The following is a 14,485-nucleotide window of genomic DNA, read 5'->3' on the forward strand; positions in this document are numbered from 1 at the left end:
AAAGTGCAAATAACAGAAAGTGGTTATTAATAATCAGAGTTTTGTCCGAGCCAGGTTTAATAGCCTGATGGCTGTGGGGAAGTAGCTATTCCTGAACCTGGTTGTTGCGGTCTTCAGGCTCCTGTACCTTCTACCTGAAGGTAGCAGGGAGATGAGTGTGTGGCCAGGATGGTGTGGGTCTTTGATGATACTGCCAGCCTTTTTGAGGCAGCGACTGCGATAAATCCCCTCGATGGAAGGAAGGTCAGAGCCGATGATGGACTGGGCAGTGTTTACTACTTTTTGTAGTCTTTTCCTCTCCAGGGCGCTCAAATTGCCGAACCAAGCCACGATGCAACCGGTCAGCATGCTCTCGACTGTGCACCTGTAGACTCTCCGACTCTCCGTGATCTTCTCAGGAAGTAGAGGCGCTGATGAGCTTTTTTGATAATTGCGTTAGTGTTCTCGGACCAGGAAAGATCTTCAGAGATGTGCATGCCCAGGAATTTGAAGTTCTTGACCCTTTCAACGTTGATATAAATGGGGCTGTGGGTCCCCCTCCTACTCCTTCCAAAGTCCACAATCAGTTCCTTGGTTTTGCTGGTGTTGAGGGCCAGGTTATTGCGCTGACACCATATGGACAGTTGCTCGATCTCTCTTCTGTATTCTGACTCATCCCCATCAGTGATACGCCCCACAATAGTGGTGTCGTCAGCGAACTTGATGATGGAGTTCGCACTGTGGTTCGCTACGCAGTCATGGGTATAGAGTGAGTACAGCAGGGGGCTGAGCACGCAGCCTTGAGGTGCTCCCGTGCTGATTGTTATTGAGGCTGACACATTTCCACCAATACGAACAGACTGTGTTCTGTGGATGAGGAAGTCGAGGATCCAGTTGCAGAGGGATGCGCAGAGACCCAGTTCTGCGAGTTTGCTAACCAGTTTGGAGGGGATGATTGTGTTAAATGCCGAGCTATAATCAATGAATAACAGCCTGACATATGAGTTTTTGTTGTCCAAGTGGTCCAGTGCGGAGTGGAGGGCCAGCGAGATCGCATCCACCGTTGATCTGTTGTGGCGGTACGCGAACTGCAGTGGGTCCAGGTTTTTGTCGAGGTAGGAGTTGATTTGCTCCATGATCAACCTCTCAAAGCACTTCATCACCACCGGCGTTAGTGCCACTGGTCGATAGTCATTGAGGCACGTCACCTTACTCTTCTTGGGCACTGGTATAATTGATGCCCTTTTAAAGCAGGTGGGGTCCTCAGACCTCAGAAGTGAAAAGTTGAAAATGTCCGTAAAAACTCCCGCCAGTTGGTCCGCACAGGTTTTTAGAACACGACCGGGTATACCATCAGGACCAGGTGCTTTTCGGGGGTTCACCCCTCTGAAGGATTTCCTGACATCGGCCTCTGTGACTGAGACTGAAATGCCATCACACGAATGGGGGATTGGGAAGGCACATCAGTATTCTCCCTGTCAAAGCGTGCGTAAAACGCATTGAGCTCGTCAGGGAGTGATGTTACACCGACATTCAAGCTGCCTCCTGGTTTTGCCTTGTAGGAGGTGATTGCATTCAGACCCTGCCACAGCTGCCGAACATCTGTCTCGTCCTCCAGTTTGGAGCAGAAGTCCCTTTTGGCCTTTTTGATGGCCTTACCAAGGTAGTATCTGGTCTTCATGTAGTCCACTGTATCATTGGAGGTGAATGCCCTGTGTCTGGACTTCAGGAGAGTGCGGATCTCAAAGTTCATCCAAGGTTTCTGATTGGGAAACACTCAGAAGGTTTTTGTAATGCAGTCCTCCACACATTTCTTTATGAAGTCTGTAACGACTGTGGCATATTTGTTCAAGTCCGTTGCCGAGTCCTTGAACATTGCCCAGTCTACAGAGCATTCTTAATGGTGGTGTAGCAGTGGTCGAGGGTGTTAGGTCCTCTGGTGCAGCAGGAGACATGTTGGTGGAAGTTGGGGAGTGATTTCTTGAGGTTCGCCTTATTGAAGTCCCCAGCAATGGTGGTAAATGCCTCGGGGTAAGACGTCTGGTGTTTGTTGACCACGGCGTGCAGCTCCTCCAGTGCCAGATGGACGTCTGCCTGGGGTGGGATGTAGACCGCGGTCAGGATAACGGAGGTGAATTCTCTTGGGAGGTAGAAGGGACGGCACTTCACCGCCAGATGTTCGAGGTGTGGAGAGCAGAAGTTGGACAGGACTGCCACGTCTGAACACCACGCAGAGTTGACCATGAGGCAGACGTCCCCTCCTCTCCCTTTCCCAGATGCCAGCGTACGGTCCATGCGGTGGATGGAGAGCCCTTCAGGCTGGACCACTGAGTTTGGGGAGCTGGGGGTGAGCCATGTCTCTGTGAAACAGAACACAGAGCATTCCCTCAGCTCCCTTTGATAAAGCAGTCTTGTCCTTAAGTCCTCCACTTTGTTTTCAAGGGACTGTACATTAGCCAGTAGGATAGTAGGGAGAGGGGGCCGAAGGCCCCTGCGCTTCATTCTGACCTGAAGTCCTGCCCGACGGCCACGTTTCCAGACACAATGGAGGCTTCCCCTTTGTTTCCAGGTACTGTACTTGCTGTACCTACTGTTTCTGCGGACCTGCGCTGGAACGGGGATTCCCTCAAAGACGGCAGCTCCAGCTCCGTTGTCCAGCTCCTGGAAGATCCAGCCCGTCGGCTCTGGGGGTCATCCCGGGGTTTCAAGGTACAGTACCTGTGATCCACAGTCGGGTCGGGAGTTCCACAGCCAGCGTGGGAAAATTTAAATTCTGGGGTTCCCACAGCTGCGGGAGATCGCGAAATTGCGAGAGCCTTGAGGTGCTCAAGCAGCTTGTCCGAAACGGCACCGATTTCTGCCGTTTTTCTCATCCAGGTAAGTTGTTGGAGGTTGTAATTGAGCCTTTTCTTTTCTGGAGCTCCGCAAAAGTCGCCGCAGGCAGGCGCCATTTTGCCAACAGACTGGTTCCACCAAGATGCAGCACAGAATGCCTCCATTCCATTGGCAGGAAAACCCACACATTCAGTTTTTATACCTTTTCATACGTCCTTTACACCTTTTCATGCCTCAAGTTTCCCACTCCCCTGATTCTCAGTCTGAAGAAGCTTATTGTCTGTAATGAATGTACAATGGCACACAAAGCAACCACTGGAGCAGTAGATTGAAAGTTGCAAGATCTTGGGTAGAATAATAATTTGTTTGTTCGTTTGCTCGTGTGTCAGACGATGCAGCTCGCTGTCGGCTTCTGTTGTCGTCCAACAAGTTGACAGAATTGTCGCCCGATGCGTCACACAGTGCATCATGTCGTCGCTTCCAGGGATTGCCACGAGGAAGCTTCTGTCATGATCCCCAGAATAATAATCAATGGGAGGCTTTACCCCAGTGTTAGCTGGAGAGTTTTGCCAGAGTCTTGCCTACTGCAAGAGAATTGTAAGCCTGCATTAAACCATTATGTATTGGGAAAATGCCAAATGGTTATATTTGAAAACCAGTATGTGAATATGTTTGAGAGACAATCCGCGATCAGAGAGTTTGCTTCAAGTTTTCTCAAATTAGGAAATGGGGAAATTAAAACAGGAAGACTCGGCAGATATGATGAGAATGAAGAACTTTAGATTGACTTCATGATCTGATGCAAGCTGTTTTCCCTCTGTCGCTCAACGCTATTTGAATTACCAATGGTTGTGTGCAAGAATAATTTGAGCTTCAGACACTGATGGAGCATGGGCCATGGATAGGGACCTTCTCTCAGAGCTTTACAAACAACCTACACAATATGTATATTCATCGGGGACCCTCGGATTATCTTTGATCGGACTTTACTGGCTTTACCTTGCACTAGATGTTATTCCTTTATCACTGTGAATGGCTCAGTTGTAAACATGTATTGCCTTTCCGCTGTCTGTTTGGCATGCAACAAATGCTTTTTTTACCTGTACCTCAGTACACATGACAATAAACTAAAAAACGGAAAAAACTGAAAACAAAAAACTGCGAGGGGAACAGTGGAACAGTTTAGTTTGGAGATACAGCGTGGAAACAAGGCCTTTGGCCCACCGAGTCCGCACCAACCAGCGATCCCCACACATTAACACTATTCTACACACACTAGGGACAATTTACACTTATACCAAGCCAACTAACCTACAAACCTGTACGTCTTTTGACTATGGGATGAAACCAAAGATCTCGGAGAAAACCATCACGGTCATGGGGATAACGTACAAATGTTTTACAGACAGCACCCATAGTCAGGATCGAACCCGGGTCTCCGGCACTGCAAGTGCTGCAAGGCAGCAACTCTACCGCTGTGCCACCTTGATGAGGCTATACATTTTCCAATTGTATTTTTTAACTCTCTGTCACCACCTGGTGTACCATCACATAACTTTGAAATAAAAGAAGGTGCTCCAAACCATGCTACTCTGGAGTCTCACGAGCTTCGTTGGCTCGTCTCCAGTTGGTCCAAAATGCTGCCGCTCGCCTTTTAACCGGAACTCGAAAGAGGGAGCACATTACGCCAATTTTGGCCTCCCTTCACTGGCTCCCAGTGCACTTTCGAGTTCATTTTAAAATTCTTTTATTTGTTTTTAAATAATTGAATGGCCTCGCCCCGCCTTACCTCTCTGAGCTGCTCCACCTATATGCTCCTACCCGGTGCCTCAGGTCAGCGGATCAGCTGCTCCTTGAGGTACCAAGGTCTAAGCGGAAGCTCAGAGGGGATAGAGCCTTTTCTGTTGCTGCCCCGGCACTCTGGAACACCTTGCCGCTGCAGATCAGACAGGCCCCTTCACTGTCCATCTTTAAATCCTCCATAAAAACTCACTTTTATTCACTGGCTTTCGACACTGGCTGAGACATTGTTCCTGTTTTAGTGCTTTTAATGTCTTTTAATTTTTACTGTTTTTATAGTCCTGTCGTCTTAATGGTTTTAGTAGTTTGTAATAACTTTTTGTTGACTTCCCATGTACAGCACTTTGTGGTAACTGATGTTGTCTAAAAGCGCTTTATAAATAAAGTTATTATTATTATTATTATTATTATTATTATTATTAGCAGACCATGCAATGCAAACATTACTGCCACATGTAATTGAGGCTACACTATTGTCTGCAATGCTATTGGGGAAAATGGCTTCACCCTTGGATATTAATAGGCCCATTCAATCTATCGTTCCAATTCAAGAGGCTTCAGTTCCCTTTTTAACTTAGCTTTGCTATGAGCAGTAACAGGGCACAAGGGCAATCACTAAAGGTTGTAGGATTTAATCTCAAATATCCGTGCTTTTGCCCAAGTTAGTTATGTGTTGGGTACTCTAGATTGGAAATAAATAATTGGAAGTGGTGGAGGCAGGTTCGTTGGTATCATTTAAAAATAAATTGGATATGCATATGGATGAGAAGGGAATGGAGGGTTATGGTATGAGTGCAGGCAGGTGGGACTAAGGGAAAAAAGTTGTTCGGCACGGATTTGCAGGGCCGAGATGGCCTGTTTCCGTGCTGTAATTGTTATATGGTTATACGGTTAACCTATAAATTTTTACAACAGCATCAAAAGCAAAATACATAAACTGCCAAAAGTGCTGAACACTGCCCAGTCCAACACGAGTATTGACCCCCCACCATCAAAGGGACTTGCAGTGGTCGCTGCCTCAAAAAGGTAGCCAGCATCATCAGACACCACACCACCAAGGCCACACACTCATTTCACTCCTGCCATTGATAAGAAGATATAGGAGCCTGAAAACTGTAACGTCCAGATTCAGGAACAGTTTCTTCCCTAAAGCCATCAGACTATTAAACACTACAACCTCCAAATAAACTCTGAACTACTGAGACTTGAGGGCATTGGTTTTGACTTTTTGCACTATTCTGTAGCACCAACATTGAAATCAAGCACATTTTCACAATATGTATAGTGACATTCAACTTAAAGAGAACTATATTAATCAAATTATTATACATATTTTTGTGTATTTCTGTGACCAGTACTGCACACTATACTCCAGATGTGACCTAACTAAAGATAGGCACGAAATGCTGGAGTAACTCAGTGGAACATGTAGCATCTCTGGAAAGAAGGAAAGGGTTACGTTTTGGGTCGAGACCCTTCTTCAGACTTCTTCAGAACTAACTAATGTTTTATACAGTGATAACCTGAAATGCCAACTTTTATTCTCAATATCTGCCTTCTTTACCATCTTACCCAGTTGTGTTTCCACTTTCAGGAAGCTATGGACTGGCACCCAAGATCCCTCTGTACGTCAATGTTTATAAGGGTACTGCCATTTGCTTTATACCTTTGGGATTTGACCTCCAAAATGCAGCATCCAACATTTGTCTGGATTAAACTCCAATCGCCAATTTTCTGTCCAAATTTTCAACTGATTTATATCCTGCTGTATTCGTTGACAACCTTCCTCATTATCCATAACGTCACCAGTTTTGTTGTAACAGCAACCAGTGTGATATCATGGCTGCTTGCTGGATCACTGGTGGCACGATGGATAGTGCTCCACCTACTCAGCCTTGACCTCCAGTGCTGTATGTGTGGCTCATATGTTTTCCCTGTGACTGCATTGGTTTTTCTGAGGTACTTCATTTTTTTTCTGAACTATTCCCATATCCTAAAAGTGTCTTGTTTGGTGGGTTAGTTGGCTACTGGTATATACACTTGAGGTGGTAGGAGAATGTGGGTGGAGTCGATGGGCATGTGAGAGGGAATAGGCACAGACGGAGGTATGGGGATGCACTGAGAGCTGGCATTGGTGACATGGTGAATGTCATCCTTCTATGTGGTAATGCATACTGAGTAAGTGATAGTAGATCGTAGATTATTTATTTATTATTTATTTATTTTTTTATGATTTTTTTTTTATGATACTGCCTGTAAGGGAAATTCATTTTGTTGTCTCAAATTGAGACAATGACAATAAATTTGAATACAATTTGAATACAAAATCATAGGTGAAAGGTGTAGAATTAGGCCATTCAGCACATAATTCGATCATGGCTGATCTAACTCTCCTAACCCAATTCTCCAGCCCAGTGCTTCCACAACTCAACATTTTTTTTCCTGACATAGAATCCCAAATTTCCTGGAATTTGATGGTATTTCCTGAAATTTTCAAGTATGCTTCCTGCGTGCTATTTGTTGTTTCTTTTTAGCGGGCACACGTTAACAACACAAAGTAGAACAAGGCAAAACAGATCTATGTAACTACACCGTATCTGCCTGCTTCTGTTACTCACTTGTACAGTGTTATACAAGGCAGCTTTTGTTGTCGTTTTTTTTTCAACCTGCACTCATGTGTCTCAGTCTCTGCTCCCTCTCCCTCCCTCTCTCCCTCCCTCCCTCTCTCGCTCCCTCCCTCCCTTCCCCTTTCCCTCCCTCCCTCTTTTCCTCTATTCATCCTTCCCCCCCTCTCCCTCCCTCACTCCATCCCTCATTCTCCCTCCCTCCCTCCCCCTCTCCCTCCCCCTCCCTCTCTCTCCCTCCCCTCCCTCCCCCCCCCCTCTCCACCTTTCTCTCTCCCTCTCTCCCCCCCCCTCTCCCTCTCTCCCTCTCCCTCTCTCTCTCCCTCCCTCCCCCTTTCCCTCCTTCCCTCTCTCTTTCCTCCATCTCTCTCCCCCTCTCTCTCTCCCCTTAAACATATCCACTGACTTTTCCTCCTCAGCCTTCTGTGGCAAAGAATTCCACAGATTAACCACCCTCTGACGAAAGAAATTCTTCCTCATCTTCTTCCTAAAAGAAGATCCTTTAATTCTGAGACTATGACCGCTAGTCCTGGACTCTCACACTAGTGCCCGGAAACCTCGCCAAAAGTCATGGGAAAAACTCAGTAGAACAGCAACATCGAGAGGAGGATTAAACAGAGTAACAAAGATACTGATGCAGAGGGGAGGGGCCAGTGAATGGCAAGTGACAACCTGTAGAGATAGAAAGAGAAACTCTTAAGGATGAATAAATTATGGAGCAAGTGATTTAGAAAGTGAGGAGTCTGCCTGATTTTAGTTTCTGCTAGCAATTGTGAAAACCAGCCCAGAGACTGCTGACACGAAGTATCTAGGATAATTGAAAGCATTGCCTGTGGTCATCAGAGCTGCAGGAAATGCTTCTAGCTTGAGCAACTCATTCATGATTGGAAACAATGAAAGGGATTTTTCTGGAGTTTAAGGTGTAGCTCTTTCTTTGTCTCAGGCAATGGATGTTGCTAAAGAAATACTATGGAAAGAGGAGGTGGACAAAAATGCTGGAGGAACTCAGCGGGTGAGGCAGCATCTACGGAGCAAAGGAAATAGGCAATGTTTCGGGTCGCGACACTTCTTCAGACCCTTCCTCTTCTTCTATGGAAAGAGGAAATCTTTTTTCCAGGGATGCTTACGACATGACTAAAACAGGAAGGAGCTGTACTGAGAGGAAGGCTCCACTTGTGTTATCATGGGAAAATTGACCTAACAACAAGACTTAGGGCGAATGACAAAGATCCTGAACTGCATGACTGTATTCTGCAAGTATTGAAAGGACATAACAGACCAAAATAAAGCATTTAATATAAACAGCCTATAAATAAATATAATAATGCATAATTAAATGCAATTAAGTTGGTACAAATGAAGTGTGAGGAACAACACTAAATATGAGTTAAACTATTTTTTATCTATGATAAAATATTGGGACAGAGGTCGGAGAACAACATTGCGCTGCAAAAATCCCAAGACTTGGCTTTCATAAAACCAGAACTGAGAATTAAATAATATTCTCAGGTGTAGCATACTTTGAAAAGGTATCTAATCCTCAAGAAAGTCACATGGGATTTCGGAGTTATTTATTAGAGAGAATATGGAAGTGTCTCCGATAGAGAGGTGTTTATGATGCAAGGAATTTGTTTAAGAGGAGATTAGATATACACAGGATAATACAAGCGCTGATAGGATGGAGAGGATTCGGTTGAATAAGTGGTGGTTGGGCTGATTTTATTCTTTCCAAAACCTCTCACAGTGTTTAAAACCCCTCCCATTTACCCTTTCACCTGCGATAGATGTGCACGTCGTCATACAGTGCAAAAGACACTGTTTGGGAACTGGCAGAGAGTTTGCCCTCTAACCAGAGAAGAGTTAGGTGACATGAAGGATGCCTTAAAAATATGAATGAAATCAGGGAAGAATATATCCATGTTTTTAATTAATTCTACTGTGTCATCAAGTCATTCTTTCCAGCTATTCTGTGGCAATGTTCATCGATAGCCCGACACCAAGAGGATGCCATTTGTGGCTATGTTTCTTCCATCCTGCTCCTAAGTGGGAAATTGTACTTGATTGTAAAAATATAGTTTGATGGCGCAGTGGCACAGTGGTAGAGTTGCTGCCTTACAGCGCCAGAGAGCCGGGTTCGATCCTGACTATTGGTGCTGTCTGTATGGAGTTTGTACATTCTCCCTGTGACCATGTGGGTTTTCTCTGGGTGCTTCAGTTTCCTCCCACACAGATTTGTAGGTTAATTGGCTTTGGTAAAATTGTAAATTGTCCCTAGTGTGTAAGATATTGTCTGCGTACGGGATGATTGCTGGTCGGCACGGACTCGACGGGCTGAAGGGACTGTTTCCGTGCTGTATCTCTAAAGTCCAAAATCTAAAGTCTAAAGCTCTAACACGTGTCTGTCTCTCTTTCATTGATTGGCTTCCCCAGCTGCTGATTAGCAATGGGCCGAATGTTCCTAATATCCATATCCATTTCCACGCTGAATCACTAAAGCCTAAATGCCAGTGCATCAGTACGGCAGTGCAGTGCAGTGCTGCTGGAAATACCTTTTGGTTGTTAAACTGAAATCATTCTGGTTCTTTCTGGTAGGTGTAAAGGATCTGGGAAGAATGGAGGAGTTCAGGGAGCTTGCTGTGCACAAATCAGTGCGTTCCCATTCCACCTCGTTAGTGACCTCCACTTAAATGTACTTCAGTGGTTGTAAAGTGATTCTGGCAGTCATGACAGATATTATAATAATCCAGTAAAACCATTGTTATTACGGACCTCTTTATAACGGAGTTTGGTTATAGCGGACTCACCTATCGCCATGCCATGCTGCTGACACCACTGATGGCCCACATGGCCAGCCCCAACCACTTCCAGGCCTCATGCCTATGCAGGCCCACACCTCCAACCCAGGCCACTTCTAGGCCAGACGTACTTCCGCCACTGCTGGCCCACACAGCTTCCCCGGCCGGTTCCTTGCAATTGCCTACTGCCGTCACCACCGCCAACCCTTACCACATTCCAGCTGCCACCAACGACTGCTGATTCTTCCCTCTCCCTGGCCGAAAACTCACCTGGATTCCAGGCCCAGTTCCAGACCGAGGGTCTGAAGATGGGTGACCAGAACGCCACCTATCCAGTTTCTCCACCGGTTAGTGGTTCCCTGCTTTCGCTCTTACTCTTTTCTTTAATAGGTTACATTTGCTGCCATCTAATTAACAGGTGCAATATTAGAATCTATAGAATTTTGAAAAATAACAACCATATTGAAATGAATTGAATACATTTTATTAGCCAAAAATTGAAGGGGGCGCTGTTCTGGCGGCAGCCATGGCAGCAGCGCGTCAGCCTTTCAATTTTATTTTTTATTTTTAGTATGTTTTAAAGTGTGTATTTAGTGGGGTTTTTTGTGTTTTGTGTGGGGGGTGGTGTGGGGGGGGGGGGTAAGGGGGAAACCGCTTCGGTCGCCTCCTCCATGGAGAGGCGACTTTTTCCAGGTCGCCTCCCCCGTGGCCTACCATCAAGGATCGGCGAGGTCTTTCCCGGAGACGTGCCCGGGGGCTTCAGCGGCGGGCGCAGCGTGGACTCGGCGTGGAGCGGGTGAGCCCTCGCTGGGGCTCGCCGGAGGGGAGTGCTCCGTTTCACTGGCCCGGGGCAGCCGGCAGCCTGAAGTCGCAGCCTGAAGCCGCGGTCTGCAGAGTTCCAGCTGCTGCGGCGTCTACAGCCCGGGATCCCTCGTGGGGGACCCGGGGGAAGAAGAAGCCGCCATTGCTGGCCCACGGATAACTTCTACCGCGGGGCCGGCATGGACTTACCATCACCCCTGGAGGGGAACTTCGACCGCCGGCCCTGCAGTCTACGGTGCTTCTGGCTGCGGCGGGGACTTTAAATCCCACCCACCGGCCTGCGGCCTACACAATCTTGAAGCCGCGGTCTCCGGTGAGGAGAGACCGATCCTGGACTGGACTCTGGACTCTGGTCTTGCCCACGGGGGGGGGGGGGTGAAATGGAGGAGGACGGCCAAAATTTTTTGTGCCTTCCACCACAGTGATGAATGCTGTGGTGGATGTTTATGTTACATGTTGTGTCCTGTTTATGCATTTTATTATTTTGTTAACCCATCTTTATGCTTTGTATGGAACTGATTTTTAAATTATGTAAAGCACTTTGGGGTCAATGAAAATTGACTATAAATGTGCTATATAAATAAACTTATTATTATTATTATTATTAAAAATGTTTACATACAAGGAATTTGCCTCGGTGCTTTGCTCACATGTAACAACACGATATACAGTAGACAATTTAAAACAAAATATTATAATTTAAAGGTGAAGCATGAAATAAAATACTAGAGCACAAGGAGGCTACAGACTTTTGGCTTTTGAGTAGAGCTACTGCTCGTGGAAAAAAGCTGTTTTTATGTCTGGCTGTGGCGGCTTTGACTGTCCGGAGTTGCCTTCCAGAGGGAAGTGCTTTAAAGTTATACTATCTCCAATAAAAAACAAAACTCTGGAAGCACTCAGTGGGTCAGGCAGCACCTGGATGGGTTGATGGTTCATAGAAACATAGAAATTAGGTGCAGGAGTAGGCCATTCGGCCCTTCGAGCCTGCACCGCCATTCAATATGATCATGGCTGATCATCCAACTCAGTATCCCGTACCTGCCTTCTCTCCATACCCCCTGATCCCCTTAGCCACAAGGGCCACATCTAACTCCCTCTTAAATATAGCCAATGAACTGGCCTCAACTACCCTCTGTGGCAGAGAGTTCCAGAGTTTCACCACTCTCTGTGTGAAAAAAGTTCTTCTCATCTCGGTTTTAAAGGATTGCCCCCTTATGCTTAAGCTGTGACCCCTTGTCCTGGACTTCCCTAACATCGGGAACAATCTTCCTTCATCTAGCCTGTCCAACCCCTTAAGAATTTTGCAAATTTCTATAAGATCCCCTCTCAATCTCCTAAATTCTAGAGCGTATAAACCAAGTCTATCCAGTGTTTCTTCATAAGACAGTCCTGACATCCCAGGAATCAGTCTGGTGAACCGTCTCTGCACTCCCTCTATGGCAATAATGTCCTCAGATTTGGAGACCAAAACTGCATGCAATACTCCAGGTGTGGTCTCACCAAGACCCTGTACAACTGCAGTAGAACCTCCCTGCTCCTATACTCAAATCCTTTTGCAATGAAAGCTAACATACCATTCGCTTTCTTTACTGCCCGCTGCACCTGGAGTTCGAGTCAGGACCCTGTCTTCAGCTCTTCTTTCTTCTGCTCTCACAATTACTCAGGTCTAATCTTGGTCCTCAAGTGTTTCTGCCAGAAATTATTGACGTCTTTTCCATGAAGGCAAATGCAAAGTAAAGGGTCTGTCCCACTGTGCGAGGTCATTCAAGAGTTCTAGCGAGTTTCCCCCGATTCGAACTCGGAGAATTACGGTAATAGCCGCTCGTAGGTACTCGGGGCTCTCGTGGACATTTTTCAACATGTTGAAAAAACTTTGCGAGCTTATCGCGTTTCCGAGTACCTGCCGTTAGCATTACGAGCCGCTAAGAGACGTCCTGAGCTCCGACGTACCCGCTACGTACATTCTACGTACTTACCACGAGTTTGATTTTTTTGTGAACTTGGGAGAGCTCTTGGGGATATTCGTATAGTGGGACAGGGCCTTAAGTGTTTAATTTCTCTGTCAGTTCCTTCTCCCTCATGCTAAATTCTCATGTCTCCAAGAGTCCCACATTCACTTTACTAGTCCTCGACCTTGAGCGTACATACAGAAGTTTTTAATATGCGTTTTATGTTTCTCACTGGTTTACTGTCTTAGTTCATTTTTCTCTTTCTTGTTATCCTTTATCCTGAGTTCTGAAGGACTCCCAATCATCAGGCCTACTGCTATTTCTGAAAATCTCAGCAGCTTCTTTCATGGATGGACCAGTCTTCCTGTTGAATGAGAAGTAAAAAAAAATATATCATTTTGAAGTAACCTAGATCTACAACTATGCAAGTCTAATTAGGGCCTGTGTCTCTGGTGTAGAATTACAACAATGCAGGTATTTCTTGCTTGTCGAGCTTTTCTCGTTCCAACATGCCTATCCTGAATCACATTAAGTATGAGGCCAACATACCTTGTATCTTGCTGTGGTATTATGTTCTGATTTTAATTGGCTAGCTTACAGAACATAAAACTAATTTCAGATTCATGAATCTCCATTTTCCAGTGCTGCTTATGACCAGCTCTGTGAACCTCGGCTTTAAATTGTTAAAAAATTAATGCCTGACGGATTGCCTGCTGTGATATACACAAGCTTTCTCATTGCAGGCCAGGATCTGAGCTTTCTGCTGACCTGCGAATCAAGTTTGAAATGTTTGGAGCAATCTGAAGCAAAGATCATAGAGCGCTCTATGTATCTTTGATCTGAACAGCCACTGTTTGCACTGGATCGCTGTGGGCAAGATCCTACGCATCAGCAGGTTGTGCAGCTCCTCAACATAGTGGGTAGGACTCAGAAACATCCTGGCCCACACAAAGGTGGGGAACATTACTGACAAACAGGCACTGCATTGGCTGCTTTGTTTCTCGTTCAAACACAGCCAAAATAATCAATGTGATGCAGCACGTTTCGTCACAGGTGAGTATCATTGTCCCTGGCATTCAAAAACATTGTTGTAAAACTATCAATGACATTCCTCAGGAAGTCTGATGTGGGCAGGATCTACACAGTGAACAGGAAGTCTCTGGGGAGTGTAGAACAGAGGAATCTAGGTGGCACTTGAAAGTGGCGTCACGGGTAGACATGGTGGCCAAATAGGCTTTCGGTACATTGGCCTTCGTCAGTCAGAGTATTGAGTATAGAAGCTGGGAGGTCATGTTGCAGGACATTGGTGAGGCAGCATTTGGAATAGTGTGTTCAGATTTGGGCACCATGTTACAGGAAAGACGTTGTCCGGCTGGAAAGGATACAGAGAAGATTTACGAGGCTGTTGCCAGCACTTGAGGGCCTGAGCTATGGGGAGAGGTTGAACAGTAGAGGACTCTATTCCTTGGAGCACAGAAGGATGAGGGGTGATCTTATAGAGTTGTACAAAATCATGACAGGAATAGATCAGGTAAAGAAATAGCCTCTTGCCCAGAGTTGGGGGAATCAAGGACCAGAGGACATGGGTTTCAGGTGAGGAGGATAGATTTAATAGGAACTTTTTTACACAAAGGGTGGTGGGTGTATGGAACGAGCTGCTGGGTGAGATAGTTGAGGCAGA

Source organism: Leucoraja erinacea, chromosome 10 (assembly GCF_028641065.1).
Source record: "Leucoraja erinacea ecotype New England chromosome 10, Leri_hhj_1, whole genome shotgun sequence".
In the NCBI taxonomy this organism is placed as follows: domain Eukaryota; kingdom Metazoa; phylum Chordata; class Chondrichthyes; order Rajiformes; family Rajidae; genus Leucoraja; species Leucoraja erinaceus.